Source organism: Callithrix jacchus, chromosome 2 (assembly GCF_049354715.1).
Source record: "Callithrix jacchus isolate 240 chromosome 2, calJac240_pri, whole genome shotgun sequence".
Taxonomy (NCBI): domain Eukaryota; kingdom Metazoa; phylum Chordata; class Mammalia; order Primates; family Cebidae; genus Callithrix; species Callithrix jacchus.
Genome location: NC_133503.1, coordinates 141,501,018 through 141,518,623, shown reverse-complemented (window position 1 = coordinate 141,518,623; position 17,606 = coordinate 141,501,018). Strand labels below are relative to the sequence as shown.

Below are 17,606 nucleotides of genomic sequence, written 5' to 3'. Positions count from 1 at the left end.
AGAGGTTACCAGGCACTAGGATTTTTGTTTTGTTTTGATTTTATCAAAGGTAAGGATTGAGCTTCGGAGGAATTTCAAAAAAGATAAAGACCTTAGAATATGTGGTCCTGACTCCACACTGCTGCATTTCCCTTGGGACTCTATTACCACCCCCTTTATTCCCCTGAGAAAGAGTCCTCTTTAAAAGTCTGGATAAACTCAGACGAAACCTTTAATAAAGGTGGGTTGGCAAATGCTATTTCAGAACAATATGAAAATAAGTAAAAGTATGAGAAATAGCTCTGAAGCTCATCAGTTATAGCACTTCTGATTTGTGGGATCCTGGAAAAGTCATTTATACTCTTTTAAATTCTTTCTTCTCTTCTGGAAAATAAGGTTAGTACTTATCTTGGGCCAGGTATGGTAGCTTATGCCTGTAATTCCAGTGCTTTGAAAGTCCTAGGTGGAAGGATCACCTGAGGCCAGGAGTCTGAAACCAACCTAGACTACATAGTAAGACACTATCGCTATAAAAAATATATCTGCATATATATGTTTATATGTAAATAATACATAATATATATTGTATAGATATATACAAATATATATATTTAAAATACACATTTTAGTCCTAGCTACTCAGGAGGCTGAGGCAGGAGGATCACTTGAGCCCAGGAGTTCAAGGTTACAGTGAGCTATGATCATGCCACTGCACTCCAGGGTAGGTGACAGAGCAAGACCCTATCTCTAAAAAATTTTTAAAAAGAAAATATAATACTTATCTCATAAGCTTATATTGAAGGTTAAATAAGATTTATTCACTTGACAAATGTATACGGAGCGACTAATAAGTGTCAGACACTGTTTTAAATATAGCAATGACACACATACATACACAAAAATCATACCCTGATGGAGCCTACATTCCAGTAAGACAGACAATAAGCAATTAAATAGATGGAAGATTTGGGCTATGTATATTTTACATAATATTTGCTGCTATAACAAAATACCTGAGACTGGGTAATTTATAAAGAACAAAAATTTATTCCTCACAGTTCTGGAGGCTGAGAAGTCCCAGATCATAGCACCAACATCTGATAAGGACTTCTTACAGCGTCGTCACATGGCAGAAGAACAGAAGAGAGCAAACCCACTCCTCCTAGCCCTTTATATAGTGGCATTAATCCGTTTATGAGGGCAGAGCCCTCATGACCTAAACACCTCCCACTAGGTCCCACCCCCCAACACAGTTGCATTGGAAATTAAGTTTCCAACACATAAATTTAGGGGGACTTATTCAGATCATAGCAATGTGTGCAGACATATCTAAGAAAAACATATATATAGAGAGAGATAGATCTATAATTACCATCTGAAAGCCACCTGCAATTTGTACCTGTTGCTCAAGCATGTACTGTTGGAAGAAGCTGACACTTTTGTCTGTGAAGAGCATTTCAAAGGGGATTTTGCTATCCGAAGGGAAAGGCCCAATCCCATTTTACAACTAAGACACTTTGGAGAATGAGGAGCTAGACTTCTGTGCATGATGTCAAAGGCTGGTCTGGGACATTCAGACAGGTTGAGGGAAACTTGGCCTAAATCCAGTGAGTACAGAGTTGAGGGAAAGGGGACAGCCCCTGAGCGGGGTAGCAGACTGCGGCTCAGGAGGAAGCAACCAATCACTGATCCTTTGTGAAGGAGCGTGGTTTGTGTTTCCAAGAGTAGGAACGTCGGATAAATGGTCTGAATTTTCCATTTGGCATTGTAATTGCCTTCTGTTATTCTCAAGCCATTTGTAAAGTGTTATCATACATTAAAAATTGGTAGGTAGGAACCACCACACTTTCTAAGAAAAGGAGAAGGGTATTTGTTCACACCGGGAGTGTCTCGGGGTGAGGCAAAGCCAGAGGGGATTACAGAAATCAGGAAGTGTGGGGAGAAATGCCTGAAAGAGAAGTCTAATGTGAGAGATGACGAAAGCCAGGTCAGAAGACTGAGGTGGCATTTTCCAGCAAATGCCAGGATTATGAAGGGGAAACTCAGGAAGATGAGAACCTGTAGAATGGAGCCTTGGGTTACATATGCTGAGCATTTAAAAGAAACTCCAAAGGCAAGAGAATGTGGGAACTTTATGAGAATCTGTAACACTCTGGACACATAACAGACACTCAATAGATGTTCATTCCCCTCCCTTCTTCCTTCTATTTTCATGTTAAAATGATAGGGAAAAAATTAAAGGTATGAGACTATTCACCCATCAAGGTAACAAGGAGATTCCAGAGTTAATTTGGCTACAAGGCAAAGTTGATTCAAAAGGTTTACGAAAATTTTCAAGGATTCTTGCTTCCTAGTTTTTAATCTTGCTGCCCCATGACAAATACCATTTTTCTTTTTGCTACATAAGAGTCAGTGTCCAAACGGTCTTTTTCTTTGTCCCTATTTAGGCTTCAAGCGAATTCTCGCTGGTCAATCATTTCAACATCCTAGCTCAGTTCCTGTTCCTGGTTGTAAATGTCTTCTCTCCACATAATTAAGCATTTTATTCGATGAAATGCATGGTCTTATCTCTAAGACCAATCTTGCTTTTTAAATACAGGGTAGCCTGACAATATGACCTGTATCCAAAGAATACTTCAGTAAACACAGCCATACGGCTAATGAGCCAAAAACGCTATGATCAGGGTAGTTGTTCTGACAAAATGTAGTGAAAATTATGTTTTCTTTCCCAGAGATTCTCATGGCTCTTTATACCTCATTTCAATGTTTCTCAGTGAAGCGACTTAAAATGTGGTTTTCTGTCCCCTCCAGTATTTCCTTTTCTGCTCCCTGCGGTTGTGAGTTACCATGTACAGACAGGTAAGACAGTAGACGGAGTTTGGCTATAGTGTCATAATTTCATCTGTTTAGCCTCATCAGGAAGCATGCTGGAAAGATCTTAAAGGTGGTGCACATTTTGCAGGCTAGTAAATACCTTGAGGTGCTTTCATTTACTTTACAGCTTTTTTCCGAGCCTGGTGCTTGTCTGCAAGGGAAGAGTCAGCTCTTCCTTTAAGTGACGGAAGTAAGCCATTCTCAAGTAGAAGGAATGCACATTTAAATTTATGATAGCTAAATGGCTGCAGCAGCCACATTCTACTTTGAGCTTGGCAGGCCACCCTAATACTTGTGTTTGGTCCGCAGACAAGGGAACTCTATTTTTCTTTGTTGGAATCTTATAAAGCTCAAGAATATATTCTTCATTTGAGACTTTGATAAACCATGCAAAGATTACGCGAACAGTCAAGCTTTGACCAGCCTGACAAACTAGTAAAAAGAATGTATTTACAGTATGTTTGTGTTTCACTGCCCTGAGACCAGAATGTCTGGCCAACCGCCTTCTTTATATGGAGGCAGATTTACAGTCAAACTCTAACAGCAAATTATTTTATTCTAAACTATCCGTTCAATTGGTTCAGTATGAAAGTCTGGTTTTAACAGAAATAATATTTTTAAAAGCATATACGCCCACGTTATAAGTGGTCTAGTTTAAAATCTAGAGATATTGCACTTATTTGGCTCAAGTCCTCATCCTAAAACCTGGGGCAAAGTAGTGAATTATACCAATCTTTCCTTCCATCTACCTCCACATATTCAAACACACTCACCAGAATGTTGTCACAACATTTCAGGAGGAAATTTTATTATAAGAAACAATGAGTCATCAGCATTCTGCAACCTATCAAGAAAGCACTGTTTTCCAGACTTTAACTCATTTAATAAGTAATCACTAAACATCTATTATGTACCAGATTTGGGGGATACATGTAGCAGTAAGCCAAAAGACAAATTTTATGTAATCCTGGAGCATTCTACAGGGAGGGCAAGGAGTGGGTGTAAAGAAGGAAGATAATAATCAGATGACTGTGTAATATCAAGTTAGCTGGTGGTTACAGCTTGGAAGAAAAGTTACTTTCCACGAGAATCAAATGGGCACTTGTTTAAGATGCAGATACCTGAGTCCACCCACACTGAACTAGGGTATTTATTCTAACACCTCCCACTATAACCTGGGAAGTGTCTCCAATGCCACCTCTGGTCTGGGGAAAGTCTGGTTCATCTAGATAGCCCTGGCAGGGGAAAGCAAAGCATCGTCCACTGCTCCCTGCCCTCCACATGGCCACCTATGTCTAGTGGGTAATGATTAGTGAGAACTGATGATCAACCAGTAGACTTTCTACCAGCCCCACGCAGCTGCAGTTCTGTCTGAGACAGCAAACGCCTCTGAAGTTAACTGTGCCCTGTGCCTAAGTTTGCTGTAGGCAGGGGTCCCTTTAAAGAAAGAAAGCAGAAGATGTTAAGAGAAGCATTTATTATCGGAGGTGGAAAGGTGGGAAAGATCAGTTAGATTCTCCTCCTAATAATACACGACCCAGATGTCCCAGATATCAGATCTATCCTAATCAAATAATAAGGCTTCTTGAAAGGGAAATTAAATAGCTCGATCCATTATGTGAGCCTTAAATGGTATATGTATGTGAGAGAGAGACAGAAAGAGAGAGAGTAAAAACTACAGAGCCTCTTTAAGAGGGAGCAGCCTGTAACCCTAGAAGGACCACTGAGGTCAATAACAAGAAGGGTGAGAAGCTTAAACTTTTTATTTTTTGAGACAGGGTCTTACTCTATTGCCCAAGCTGGAATACAGTGGTACCATCACAGCTCACTGCAGCCTTGACCTCCCAAGCAATCCTCCCACCTCAGCCCCCCAAGTAGCTGGGACTACAGGCATGCACTACCACACCCAGCTAATTTTTTAATTTTTTATAGTCATGAGTTCTTGCTGTTGCCAAGCTGGTCTCAAATTCCTGAGCTCAAGCAGTCCTCCCACCTTGACCTCCCGAGGTGCTAGGATTACAGGCATGAGCCACCACACTCACCAGTAGCTTAATTTCATGCATGCTCTTATAACTTACATGTGAGCAAATGAAAATGGTATCTGTAATTCCATAGGTAAGTCAGTTCTGGAGGGAACTTTAAACAACATCTACCCAATATACAAGCAAGGAAAATGAGGACTAGAGGGGCGAATGATGTCTCCAAGTGTTCATGACAAATTGAAGGAAAAGCCCGTAGAGCATGTGGCCTCCCAGTACTACCTAGTCCATCTCATACGTTAAAGTTAGATGTTATAGTTTACCCTATATAGCCCTTTTTTTAAAATCTAAGTTTTCTGCCAGGTGCAGTGGCTTATGCCTGTAATCCCAGCACTTTGGGAGATTGAGGGAGGTGGATCATGAGGTCAGGAGTGCAAGACCAGCCTGGCCAGCTACTCAGGAGTCTGAGGCAGAGAATTGCTTCAACCCGGGAGGTGGAGATTGCAGTGAGCCGAGATCGTGCCACTGCACTCCAGCCTGGGCAACAGAATGAGACTCTGTCTCAAAATATATTTTATATATATATATATCATATATATGATATATATATATATGTTTTTATCAGAAATAACTAAATTCAGATGAACCGAACAGTTTATTAAATGGATACTTCAAAAGAGCCTTAACTAAGGTTCACTGAAATGTACCTAGTGAGTTGAGTAAGGATTCTCCTGACATAGGAGGAAGACCTGGGTCAATTCACCTATGTTCATCTGTCATTTGCTGAGAAAAACCTCAGGGAAAAAAAAAGTGAAAGGTTAGCTTCAGAATGTCTAACCCTGCATTAGAACAGTTAGAAGGACCACAAAGCATGGGGAAAATGGACAAAGTTCTCCTCTGAAAACAACTCCAGTGCTGCATAGCCAAGGGAAGGAGGCAGCAGCGTATCTGAGGCTCTGAATTGGGCACAGCCATTCACCAGTACAGAGACCCTCCTGAGGTAAGGTCACCTAGAGGAGCAGAGGTCCATTTATGACAACTTTGCTTAAAAGAAAAAAATTTTGCTGAAGAGATTCTCAGTGTAGAAAGTAAATAAATATCTCAAGCAAAGATACCATAGCTCCCCCTTGTAAATGCTGGGCTATGCCTCTGAGCCCAGCTTTGCACCCTGGAAGTTCATTTGACCAGCCTAAGGCAAGACCAGCAGAGTAATTAGATCAGGTAGTGTCCTTTAACAATGGTGATAAAGAAGTGGAACCTACAGACAGGACTCAGGAGCAGAAATCCCAGCAAAGTGTGGAGCTAAGCCAATGAGGTGAAGAGGCAGTCCATTCAGATCTCAGCCCTGAAATCTCCTTCCCCTTATCTCCCGGGAAAGTCCTGACCACTCCTTTATGCCAGACTCAATCCCACTTGCTCCAAGAAGATAAGCCTGGCTAAGTGCAATGGCTCACGCCTGTAATCACAACACTTTGGGAGGCCAAGACAGGAGGATTGCTTGAGACCAGGAGTTCTAGACCAGCATGGGCAACATGGTGAGTTACCATCTCTACAGAAAAATTTTAAAACCGGGTGTGATGGGGCATGCCTGTGGTCATAGCTACTTAGGAGGCTGAGGCAGGGGGAGCACTTGAGCCCAAGAGGTTGAGACTATAGTGAGTCATGATTGCACCACTCTGTTCCAGCTTTGGTGACAGACCCTGTCTCACGAGGAAGAAGAAGAAGGAAGGCGGGGAGAAGAGAAGAAGAGGAGAAGGAAGGAGGAGGAGGAGGAGGAGGAGGAGGAGGAGGAGGAGGAGGAAAAGGAGGAAGAGGACGAGGAGGAGGAGGAGGAGGAGGAGGAGGAGGAGGAGGAGGAGGAGGAGGAGGAGGAGGAGGAGAAGAATAAGAAGTGTCTCCAATGCCACCTCCAGTCTGGGGAAAGTCTGGTTCATCTAGACAGCCCTAGCAGGGGAAAGTAAAGCATCGTCCATTGCACCCTGCCCTCCACATGGAGGTAAGAATTAAATAAGGTATTGATTTAATTTAAAAAAAAAAAAAAAAAAAAAAGAGGATTTTCTAATTCAGTGTTCAGGACAAATACTTCCCTGTCATCCCAGTTGGTGCCAGCTGGAATGCCTAGTCTTAATATTCTGATCCTCCTCCAGGCCTTTCTTCTTCTTCTTTTTTCTTCTTCATCTTCATCTTTGCCTTTTTCTGAGACACGGTCTTACTCTGTCAGGCTGCTGCTACAGGTTTTCATTGTGTTCCTAAATTTTGCCACTTCCCATCAGAATTCCCTACATATGTGTTTCCACCAGTTTGTGAGCCAGATCTCATCTTATTCACATTCATATGTTCCTCCAGAGCCCAGCCACTTGCTTGCCTTTGTAGGAATGCAAAAATTTATTTACTGAGTTGGATACAGAGGCACACTTAAAGGCTTAAAATGTTAAGGCCAGGCATTCCAGCCAGCACCAACTGGGATTGCAGGCAAATATTGCTAAATTGTCCTGAACTCTGAATTAGAGAATACTTTTTTCTTTTTACAAGACCCTATTCAATTCTCACCTCCATGAAGATGTTTCTTATTACATTACTCTAGCACGTGTAGCCAGTGTGACTACCATTCACTGTGCCGAGATTCTCTGCCTTCTGACATCTCTTCTACTCTTGTCCTTTATCGCTTTTCAACTCTAATATGTTTTTATTATTATATATCACAGAGATTAAGAACACAGACTTTTCTATCAAATAGATCTGAGTTCAACTTCTAAGTTGACAGTTAGTAATCAAGCTCCCTTTGACTTGCCTTCTCTCTTTCATATCTGTAAAATGGGAAAATAGTAACACCTACTCCATAGGGTTATTGTGACCATTTAATAAGTCAACTGTAAAGTGCCTAGCATGAATCTTGGCACAATAATATTATTTCTTATTTTTACTATCAATATATAATAAATAGTTCCCAGGTTATTAGACATTTTCTTAGGAAATGGGTTCCTTTAAATATCTGATTTAAAACTCTTGCCATTTGGCCAGGCACGATGGCTCATGCCGGTAACCTGACATTAAGAGGTCGAGACCAGCCTGGCTAACATGGTGAAACCCCATCTCTACTAAAAATACAAAAATTAGCCAAACATGGTGGTGCATGCCTGTGATCCCAGCTACTCGGGAGGCTGAGGCAGGAGAATCACTTGAATGCAGGAGGTGGAGGTTGCAGTGAGCCAAAATTGTGCCATTGCACTCAAGCCTGGCAGCAAGAGTGAAACTCCACCCACTCACATAAAAAAAAAAATAACTCTTGCCATTCTCCCCTGAAAAAAAAGATATACACAAAATTTTGTACATAATTACAGAAGAACCATGGAAGCTGTGAATCCATCCTTTTACCTCAGTTTTGGTATAGAATATACTTGTCTTCAATCACACTATATGATTTTTGAGGGCTGAAATCATGCCTTCTGAGTTTTCTGCTCCCTATAGCACCCATAACAGTGCCCAGGGTTGGAAAACACTCAATAAATATTTGAACATTTGTTGATGTCAAATTTTAATTCTCCATTGAACACTGGAATTAATCTCTAAAAATTTGAAGTCATTCCCTTTATTAATAGAGGAAAAAATGAGTTTTGCTTTCATATTCTTTGGAGGACTTGATGTTAGTATTACTTTTGCCCAGAACATGAGTTATCAATTCCAAATGGGACTCTCAGTTTCCAAAGTTCTGTGGCCATTTCCAAGGAAGGACATTCAAGCTCCTAAGCCAAGTCACACTAGTAGGAAAGAAAGGGCGTGGTTAGCCAGTGTCTGAAGCAAAAGTTCTTCACATCTCCTCTCATGACCAGATGTCATGGTGGACTATTGCAATCGCTCACATGAGGCCATTGGCAGCATGTCAATTTATACCGAGCCTAACATTTGCAAAATAGGCTAGAAATTGAACCAAAAATTAAACAGGAACTCTGTCAATAATTAACTCATATGATTGAACACCTCTGTTAATGTAGACACACTATAAATATGTATTTATTCAAAAGAATTGATAAAAGGTGTGCTTGTCAAGATGTAAATACAGTCATATGACATGACCTGGACTCTATGTCCTTCCCTCCCTTTTTCCTTTTTTTTCAGGATTTTTGATATTTTTCCTTCTCTTCTGTTTACCTCTGAGTGATAGCTGTAGCATGTTTTGGGGCTAAATATGCAGAAACAGAACAAGAAACATATATTTTCTTGTTCTGTTATTGGAATTCGTTTCTACCTTTTTGAAGTCATCTGTTAACTAACTGTGCACTCTTACAACAATAATGTGAACTGAAAATGCAATAACAATAGCTAAAGAAGATAAAAGAAAAATTAAAGTCTCTTTTTATAGATCCTGTCAGCGAGAAAGCTCAGACTTCAACGTTTTTGTTCCTTTTTATTTTCCTAACATATGTGTGGCAGATACTAAGCAGGTTCTTTTCCTTGAGTCTTTGTGTTCTTCAAACTAACTGACTCTGGCACCCTGCTCCCAAGAACGCAGAGCAGGCCCGTGGGCAAGTGTTGTCTGGTTTAAAACACTGTTGAGACAATGAGGAGGGTTTACGCAAGGAAATGGGAGCAGATTTTGCTAATTCTGACATAGTGTGCTGCACTGTCTTCTAGTCTGGAGGCACAGACTTCCTCTACAGACCTTGACACACAGAAATGCATACAAGGCAATCCTCTATCTCTCACAGGGAATGTGAGTGCGCGCGCACACACACACACACACACACACACACACACAGTTCACTACCTAAAATATCATACACACTGTATTTGAAAGCATACTTAAAAGGAAAAAAAAAAAAAACAAAACAGGCCAGGCGCAGTGGCCATGCCTGCAATCCCAGCATTTTGAGAGGCCGAGGCGGGTGAATCACTTGAGGTCAAGAGCTAGAGACCAGCCTGGCCAACACAGCAAAACCCAATCTCTACCAAAAATACAAAAATTAACCTGGCATGGCAGCACACATTTGTAATCCCAGCTACTCGGGAGGCTGAAGCAGGAGAATCACAAATCAGTGGAACCCATGAGGCAGAGGTTGCAGTAAGCCGAGATCACACCACTGCACTCCAGCCTGGGTGATCGAGCAAGACCGTCTGAAAAAAAAAAAGAAACTAAAAGCAAAAAACGAAAGTCAAATTGTAAGCCCAGCACTTGTTTTTTCTACTCCCACCTACAAACTAATTCTCTCTATCCTAGTTCTTTGGGACCCTTTGTGAGTGGAACTCAGAGGAGCCCCTCAGACACAGCTTCCTAAGTGACTTACAGAAGTGTTCAGAAAAAGCTCAGTTGCCCCAAGCCTTTCTTCCCATGCCCCTTGTGCGCTCTTTCTATTTGAATGCCAGTAAGAAAACCAGTGCCTCCTCCAGTGCATTCCTTTCTCCCAGACTTTGAGTGATCTCGAAGGCCCACTCTGGTTACTAATGAGTTAAACTTTCTGCCTTCTTATCCTACCCAACCTGTTAATAATCTTGCTAATGTATAACTTATCTTTGAAGACAGATAAGAAGACCCAGTCACTCAAAACTTGTGTTTAGAACAGAGCTTTGGCTTAATAACTAGAACCAGGAGCAAGTTAGAGGAAATAGGGAATCTGGCTTAGGCCAAAGTCTTGAGCCCCAGTTGAGGCCAAGGGAGTGGGCTTATGGGTGGATTCAAAGTATGTGAGAAGAGAAAATCAGCCCTGCTTTTGACTCCCATTAAGAGAATCAGACTCTTCACTTTGCCTTCCCTGCGTAGCTCTAACAAGCACGCCAAAGCTCGGCCACAAGCCAACAAGACTTGGCGCAGCCAGCGATCGAGATACCATTTTTTTCCTGGTTCACAATGTCTCCAAGTTTCTAGATACAAACTTCCCTTCTTCCAATCCATGAGAATTACATTTGCAAAGTGAGAAAACCTTTACAGACAGCAGGGTGGACAAAGCACCCTGGTAGAATCTGGTGCTTAGATAGAACCTGAGCCTGGTTCTATTCATCTTGGTCCCAGGTGTCCTTCCCACCATGCTGCCCATGTGGAGCACAGTAACGCTATGCTGGCACCAGCCTGTGTGGGTTTAGATGCAGCTGCCAGAAGGAGCTGGATTCAGGTATCCAGGCCTCTGCTCCCTGTCTGGAGGTTTAAATGACCAAATTGTGTGACTATAGGAAGTCATTCTCTTTCCTGCCCATTTCACAGCCCCTACAATTTAGTAGGAGCTAGACTCACCAAAGAATTTATTTTGACTTTGGAAAATGGAATAGTGTTATTTTGGCTAATTATCAACATGCAAAAAGGCTCATCATGAAAACAAATTCACAGTGTGAATGGAAACTGTGAGATTCACAGTCATCGTATTTTATATACCGACAAGGGTGTTGTCTCCTTGGACAGCTTCTTCAACTAGTCCGAAGTTTAATACTTTAAACAAGAGTTCAGGGCATTTTTGTTGTCTAATATCCTCCATAGTGGTAGGTCTGTACTCTTTCATTGTGGATTTGGTTTTTGGAGGCAACCACAGGTCATTTAGACTTCAATGTGAAGACTACCATTGGTTTTCCAGTTGGTTACAGGCAGCTACTCAAATGGTCCCTGGAAATCCCTGCCTCCTTGTTTACAGGCTCTTGGGCAATCTCTTCCCCTTGAGTGAACTCACTTTTAACAAACAGTATATAGCAAAAATGACAGTGCGCCACTTCCAAGTTAAGGTTACAAAAAGTGTGTGACTTCCATCTTGCTCACACTCTCTTTCTATTCTTTTACCCCTTATTTGATTTCTAAGGGAAGCCCCTGCCATGGTGTGAGCTGCTCTGTGAGAGGCAAGAAACTGGTGTCTCCAGCCAGCAGCTACAGAGGGCCAGAGGTTGGCTTGGAGCTGATGGAGTGAGTCTGGAGCAGATCTTCCCCCATTCAAACCACCACGTATCTGTGGCCCCAGCTGTCATTGTGCTTGCAGCCTCGTCACAAACCCTAAGGCAAAGACCCATGTAAGCTTCACCCAGATGTCTGACCCACAGAAATGAAGAGGTAATAAACATTTGTTTCAAGATGCGCTGTTTTGGTGGTAACTTGTAACACAGTAATAGTTAACTAACACAGATTATGTTAGAATCAAATCAGGGTGTGACCACTGAACAAGAAGAATGGCTTTCTTTTTCTTTTGTTTTTTTTTTTAGATGGAGTCTCAGTCTGTCACCCAGGCTGGAGTGCAATGGTGCGATCCTAGCTCACCACAACTTCCACCTCCCAGGTTCAAGCAACTCTCCTGCCTCAGCCTCCTGAGTAGATGGGGTTACAGGTGCGTGCCACCATACCTAATTTTTTTGTATTTTTATTACAGACGGGGTTTCACCATGTTGGTCAGGCTGGTCTCGAACTCCTGACCTCATGATCCACCAGCCTCTGCTTTCCAAAGTGCTGGGATTACAGGCATGAGCCACTGCGCCCGGCTAGTATGATTTTCTTTTGTTCCTCAAAACTATTGGCTCCAAAGGAACTCTCATCCTGTGTTAACACGTATCTTACCTCTGGGAACCCCTATCTTCAAGACTACAAGTCTGATACCTTCCCTCTCTGCCTGACAGCGAGCTTAGGGTATGGGCCAACAGACCAAGGCTGATCTGAGTAGAAGGCTACCTAGCAGGGTGCTTAAGGAATGCCTTTGAGTCTTCCATTCTTTTCCTTTTTAATTCAAATTACTACCCTGTCCTCCTATGGCCAGGATGGGGAAATGTGTTTAAACATAGCTTCAGGTACAACAAGAGCAGTTCTGTCAAAGTAATAAGCAGACCAGTTTAAGTAAGCAATGAACTGAGTTCTAGAGATGGTAGGCTGCAGGGCAACAGCGCTCCTCGCCTCCCCACCCCTAGTATTAAAAACACCCACCACCTGACCCACATTGTAAGCACTCCCTTCTCATCACCACTCCTTATAACCAAACTCTTGTCAGTCTTCTCCAGAACTAAATCAGAGAAAACAGGTCATTCGAACTGCTCCAGAAGAATTTCTTCACACATTTAGCCTTCTCTTCCTGCCTCTTAGGAAGCTGCCGTGAGGCACATTCCGCTCCCTCATGGTAAGAGATAGAGGGAAGATGAAAAGCAAGACAAAGGCAAAATAGAAAGTCAAGGAGAAAAAAAAATAAAGAGAGGCCACCCACCTGCCCCGCCCCACCATGCCTGCTCCAGTAGAGTCACTTCTTTCTCTGACAATGGACTGGCAGGTGTGTGCCTGATTCCTTGTCATGTTTTTGTCGTGTGATTACATGTCACATCAGTCAGTCCAGAGAGTGAAAACTGCTCAGAAATGTGGTCACAATATATCTCCATTTCTACTTTTGTCAACAAGCTTCTCAACAAAACTGGCCAACTTTTAAGGGTCTCTGCTATTCCTTGAGTGGGAAAAGTAAAGACTGCTTTAAAATCTGGAATCACTGTTTTATGAACTCAACAAAACATTATTTGAAAAAAAAAAAAAAGGAGAGGGGGTGGGGACAGTAATTTCCACAGTAAGCCTTCCAGCCAGTAGGCCAAGTCTAATTTCTCATCTTAGGTGTTGAGTTTCTATAGCTAACCTTCTAACAAGACTATATGTGGCTTCTGGGTTCAAAATTTTACAGAAATAACCTGTGGGGTTTTTTGTTTGTTTGTTTGTTTTGTTTTGTTTGCAGATGGAGTCTCACTCGGTCACCCAGGCTGGAGTGCAGTGGTGCAATCCCGGCTCACTGCAACCTCTGTCTCCTGGCTTCAAGCACTTCTCCTGCCTCAGCCTCCCGAGCAGCTGGGATTATAGGCATGTGCCACCACACCCGGCTGATTTTTGTGTTTTTAGTAGAGACAGGGTTTTATCATGCTGACCAGGCTGGTCTGAACTTCTGATCTCAGATGATCCGCACCGCCCCCAGCCTCCCAAAGTGCTGGGATTACAGGCATGAGCCACTGTACCCGGCCAGTAACTTGGGTTTTGTGTCCTTTTTTGTAGTTGTTGAATAATTATGGAAAAAAATGCATACAAATATTTCCATGTGAAATTTTTTGCCTAATTTTAAGCCTATTTCCTCAACTTGCTGTCCAACAGTCTCTTTCTTTTGATGCCACTGACATAGCTCTTATCCAGAACGCTCCTTTTGCCTACTGGCAATCAGGAGACAGAACACCCCTGCTCTGCTGTCACATGGCAGAAGGGATGGGGGAGAACCAGAGAGCTGTCCTCCTTGGACTGTGTGAAACAGTTCTCTAGAACTCAAAAAAAAAAAAAATCCAAAGGCAACTCTGAGGCAGGGGAATTTTCTTCCTGGCCCTGGTGAACATAGCGTTTTTGATGGGAACTAGGAAGGTGATGTGTCCCTTTCTCTCCTTACTGCAGTAACTAAATTCTAAATAGAGCAAGAACTTCTGTAATCTCACCCTTCTCTTTCTTCATCATTCTTCCAAATTTGCAATTCTTTGTCAAGAGCAGAAAATCGTATAGTTAATATTTGCTTTGGATTAGTGAGTTTGTGAAGAGGAGGTAGATTTGGGGTGTTAGTATGAGTGTATGTATGCATTAGAGACTCTCTCAGGTCTCCTCATGGGAGGCACAACCTGAAAGCAACAGTAATAGCATTTTAAAACTTTAGTGTCAGGCCTGCAGAGAGATGACGTCAGATACCCTTCCAACCCCATCGCCTTCCTGCTCCTCACACCTTCAGCAGCACTTCTCGTCTGGTTTTCTGTTTGCAGCACAGGCTGCATGATACTTGTACATGCCCCTGCAATGGGTACCCAGAGAGCACGTGCAAATGAAGGTTCTAAGCTGTAATTTCCCATCAGGAGGAAAGCATTTTAGTGAGTGGGGAAGATGTTACTAGAAGGCTGACATTGAATCTGCTATCACTTATACTGTTAAAAATAAAATAAACCATTCACATGGCAGTATTTGCAAACACTACTGGGAGCCAACTGCCTGCTCCCGATTCCACCGGCTGATGCAGTGCAGTGTCATGGTATGCATGGAGGCTCTCTGTGTCTCAACCCTTCCTGCGTAACTTGGTGAAGCTTCTTAACCCTGAGCCTTGGTTTCTTTTGAAAAATTAGGATGATAATAATTCATAGTTCATGAGGTTGATGGGACTGTAAAGTACACTAATCCATTTAAAGCTTTTGGAGTAACGTTAACTTTAGGAAAGCAATAATATGAATAGTTCAATTATGGAAAATGTACCAAACTGTTCTATGCATGTTAAGACAGTAGAATGCTGCCCACCTCACCTATTTATCTCTTAGACAACCTTGGTAACCTAAGATTATGATCATTTGTTTAGCCTGGGGTGTGACAAACTGTTGTACTGGGGCGACAAATGCAGCCCCCTTGTTTTTGTAAATAAAGTTTACGAAACTCACTTGCTTATGTATTGTCTATCACTCTTTTCAAGCTACAACATCAAGGTTGAGTACCTGAGGCAAGAGACTGCATGACCCACAAAATCTGAAATACATATTCTTAGCTCTTTGCAGGAAAAGTTTGCCAACACTTACATAGCCTGCTGTGAGACATTAATTATATCCCAGCATAGCCTGTATTGATACAGCTTTTTTTCAGGACCTACTACATAATTTGTGGAGCACATTGCAAAATGAAAATGTGGAGCCCCTTGTTCCAACCCTCTTAGGGATTTCCAGACAGCAACAGCTTATCATTAAACCAAGCATCGGTTCTCCTGAACTGGAGCTCAGTGGGACTGACTACAGAGGTGGCACACCACAAATCCAGTCCTGCCTTTATGTCCTCCAGAGTTTACCCCTAGTGTCAATTTTATTTTCATTTTCACTCTCAAGGTACTTTTGGGGCAAAATCTAGAACAAAAAAGAGAAGCATTACCAAAGTTATGCTATGAAATAATTCCAGACAAATTGGGTTTGGAGTTATCTACTGAAGGGAGAATTGTTCGTATGAAACACTCTTCCTTCTCATAGCACAACGTTTTTTCTCTTGGTTCTTTGTACCCTAAATTATTTCCTGGGTTTGTTCTAATTTCTTAAGGTTTTTTAACCATACTGTCTACTCTATCAATACTGGCTAGCTGACCCAGGGAGAGTCATCAGATTCGGTATTTGGAGTCTGACAACTATTAATGCGCTTTTCCTTGCATAATAAAGAAAGCATTTGTTATTTTTAACCTTGTAAAACTAGAAAATGTGTCCTAAAGGCCAGAAGAGCAACTCTAAGCTTGTTAGAGGCAAGAGTCCAAGATAGAATAAAAGTAATTACTCAAGTTTTCTTTTTCTCATTTTTTTCTGTAAGATATCACCTCCCATTCAGTTCCCAATTTATATTCTTACTTTTTAAAAATAGAAATTCTATAGCTCTTTAAAAAGTATGTGCTTTTAATGCATTTCAACATTTCTATCCCATCAATGTCAGGACTTAATCTTGATAATCCCAGATCAGCTAGGAAATAATTCTGCTTCCTTTCTTTGCTGGTTATGCTGGTAAATGAGGAACAAAATAGACAATCTCCTACCTCTTCATGTCATTTATGCTACAATAACACGTGGGTTAAGGCACAGAAGAATTAAAAAGGTAAAGCTGGGTAGACCCTTGCAGATCACATCCTTTCCAGACCCAGACCCCTGTTTTTTCTTTTGCATTAGCAGCATGACAGAGCCAATGGGAGCTGAGAGATGATTCTAGAAATTAGCTGAGCATGGTAGTGCCCGCCTATAGTCCCAGCTTCTTGAGAGGCTGGGATGAGAGGATTGCTGATGCCAAGGAGTTTCAGGCTATAGTGAGCTAGGATTGAGCCACTGCGCTCCTGCCTAAATGACAGAGTCAGTTCCTGTCTTAAAAAAAAGAAAAAAGAGTGGATCTCTTCTCAGGCAACCCTTCCTAAACCCCTTTATCCACAAGCTTTCCAAGGTCAAGAACAGAAACAAGGGTTGTATAAGGCCAGGCACAATGGCTCATGTTTGTAATTGCAACTCTTTGGGAGGCCAAGACAGGAGGATAGCTTGAGCCCAGGAGTTCAAGACTGGGACAACAGAGCCTTTATCGATATGAAAAAAAAAAAAAAAGAAAGAGAGAGAGAAAAAAGTATAGATATATGTTAAGTACAGGACAAGACCCTGTCTCTCTACTCTCCCTCTGTTTGCACATCTCTGGGCCCCAGTCTCACACCTGAGATTCCTTGTTTTTATCCCCTTGAAGTAAGGCGATTTTGTGCGAATTTACTGGAAGTTAGTCATGCCTTTGTATTCCTAATTCCAGCTTCCACCAACAAATGGCCTACTCTCAGCCAAGCAGACCACATGTCTTCTGAAGAGAGTGACCCTAAGAGGCAGCAAGAGCTGGAGATATGTCCGAGAGCCATGTGCTTGAGAGCTGGCAGTGTCCTGGCCGTGGCTGACTGGGCTGGCACCCTCGCCATGGTCTCCCTGCAGCATGGTCTTAAGAGGTCCTCTGCTCCTAGCCTCTAGCCGTCCAATTCATCTCTTTGTTTTCCCTAGCCTTCCCACCCACTTTGTGAGATCTCTGGTATCCTTCTAGTCATTAGCTTTTCCACTTTTGTTCACCGGAATTGGCTTCTGCAGTCTGTAACCAGGAGCCCTAACTGATACCACTGATTTTTTTAAGAAGCAGAGTAGCAAAAGAAAGAAAAAAGAAAAGCCCAGTTGTTTCGAATGCGTCACATCTTCTGAGGGGGTTGAGGATATCTGTGCTGGCTTCCTATAAAAAGTACCTGTGGCCTGGTGCAGTGGCTCACACCTGTAATCCCAGCATTTTGGGAGGCCGAAGTGGGTGAA

At 42.2% G+C, this 17,606-nt stretch overlaps 1 long non-coding RNA gene across 1 annotated transcript; it reads left to right on the top strand.

The window, feature by feature from the left end:
* The first annotated feature begins 6,714 nt into the window (after positions 1 to 6,714).
* On the top strand, positions 6,715 to 16,525 carry LOC118148887 (uncharacterized). The gene is made up of 4 exons (XR_004735939.3): positions 6,715 to 6,828; positions 11,609 to 11,853; positions 12,003 to 12,124; positions 13,496 to 16,525. It is a non-coding gene; the product is annotated as an uncharacterized LOC118148887 (long non-coding RNA).
* Positions 16,526 to 17,606: the final 1,081 nt, after the last annotated feature.